Consider the following 2,500-nt stretch of genomic DNA (forward strand, 5'->3'; position numbering starts at 1 on the left):
AATTCCCGTACATCATTTAACTCGCAATTGTCTCTGTTATAAAGATACATTTTCCACCATTTTCAGCAATATATTCACAATTCTCATCATGCATAGTGGACTTCCTATCACACGTGGCCGATCTCTCGCGTATACAACAATAACAACTAATGCGGATGTTGACACTGTCCGATTCACTGCTTTCATACTAATTTTCGCTCCTTTTTTATTATTATTAATAAATGTTTAAAGTGCATAGAATTCCCCCTTGGTATATTACTTTATATGAAATACGATATATATATATATATATATATATATATATATATATATTATATATATTATATATATAATATATGATATATACATTATATATATATACTATATATATATATAGATTTTATATATATATATATATATATTATATATATATATTATATATATATCATCATGTTAAACTATATCTGGGTTTTAGTATATTGTGAATATTAAAATTCTCGAAGAGTGTTCGGCATATGCGGTTATTCCTACTGATTCCAAGAAAAACACGATTTTATGTAACTTTTAGAAAAAGTGGACATTTATATCCGTCTGCAAACATCCTCTATCATTCACTAAATCCAGTTAAATGTATACTAGTGCGTCTTGTTAAATTCTTTAAAACTTGATGCAACATTAAAGGTGTGATATACAAAAATCTCCAGGTTTTACCATCCCACGTTAGTGTGTACGAGGGACCAGCTATCTGGCACAGGCTTCAGCATCTTCCCGGATGTTTTAATATAACCTCCCCGCGGGAATCGAACCCCGGTCCCCCGCGTGACAGGGGGGGATACTACCACTATACTACCGAGGATATGTATAATAATAAGAAAGTGCTTATGTAAGACATTACATATCAGATGAATACCTGTAAAGATACTCTACTCTAAGCATTGGTGTATCCACGTTAATATAGGATGATATTGCAGTAACATTTTTTTTCAGGCAATCGGTCTGAGAAAACCCTTAGACACGCATTGTCTTATATTTGATTACTGTTTGAGAACTCTGGGACACTTGTTTATAACACAGTTTCTTATATATCTCAAACAAAGTCTCATAGATGTTTAAAACCCTTTACTCTTTCATTCTGGGAGAAAAAAGGATATAGAAAAAAATAAATAAATAAATATAAAATAGAATATAGGATTTATTCTGCACTGATATAAATAAAAAGTAAGAAGAAATACTGTAGTTTTTGTTTATCTCTTAATGACAAAATGTAATTTAGATACATTCCACTTTCTACATACTACATACTTTAGAGTTAGCATAATATTGTAAGGCTGAAAACTTTAATATGTTAACGGTTATATGCGCATGGGCCTAAGAATACAATGCGTGTTGGTGTGGTTGTGGTGTTTTGGGTGTTGTGTGTGTGTGTGTGTGTGGTGTGTTTGTGTGTGTTTGTGTTTGGTGTGTGTGGGGTGGTGTGTGTGTGTTTGTGGTGTGTGTGTGTGTGTGTTGTGTGTGTGTGTGTGTGTTGTGTTGTGGTGTGTGTGTGTTGTGTGTGGTGGTGTGTGTGTGTGTGTTGTGTGTCTTTGTTATAAATAGGTACAAAAGAAAAAAAAGTCGTCGCTTTAATTTCACAAAAAAACTACGTTTTATATCTATAAAAAGACTCGCCGCCTTTACCGGGCAACACACCTGATGCCTCATCATGCTTGTAAACTACATTACTTTTTTATCAGATAGTAAAGCGAAGGAAGGCGTGCGGATTATAGAACATGTCAAGAATAAATTGCTAAAATGGACCCTTCGACACTGATGAAATTCTCATGTTTATCTGTATTTTATATCATATAATTATGTAAACATAATCATGAATGTAGGATTTTATCCAGTTTGACTAAGTTAAGGTAGTAAAGATCGTAAATGGACTTCGGCAGTCTGGATTAGACTAATATTTTGAAAGTGTCATAGAATGCCAAGAAAGTGTACGGCAGAGTGTCCTATTTAATAAATAACCATCAGTGTCTTCATTTAAAACCCGATACACCTGCATAATATTCATCAGATACTAAAATATTGCTCTATTTACATAACTTCCCAGCAGGAAAGCAGACATGACTCATCACTCCCATTCTTTTCCACCGAATTATTCCAAGACAGTCTTCCCTTATCGTGAGGATCTGAAAGCTTGATCTCGAAGCCAAGACGTCAAACACCTTCCTGCCTGGATTAGGCGCTTGCTGACTCATCACTCTTGAACTGGTTTTTCTCCCTTGCGATCCAACCAATTAGTTGGATAATCGTTAATCAGATGCATGGTTCTCGATTTCTACGGTCGCATAAATCAAATTATGAAACGACATTATAATCGTCGCTCTGATTACAAAAGTCGGATTGATATATTACGTAAAAAGTGAACACAGTAAAGTATACTAAATAATACCGCGTTTTTCATTCTTTTAAAAACACTTTCATTACCATTATAATGCATCCAGGTAACTTTTTCACCATCATTATTATTAGAGTA

The sequence above is a fragment of the Penaeus monodon genome, chromosome 9 (genome assembly GCF_015228065.2).
Source record: "Penaeus monodon isolate SGIC_2016 chromosome 9, NSTDA_Pmon_1, whole genome shotgun sequence".
Classification (NCBI taxonomy): domain Eukaryota; kingdom Metazoa; phylum Arthropoda; class Malacostraca; order Decapoda; family Penaeidae; genus Penaeus; species Penaeus monodon.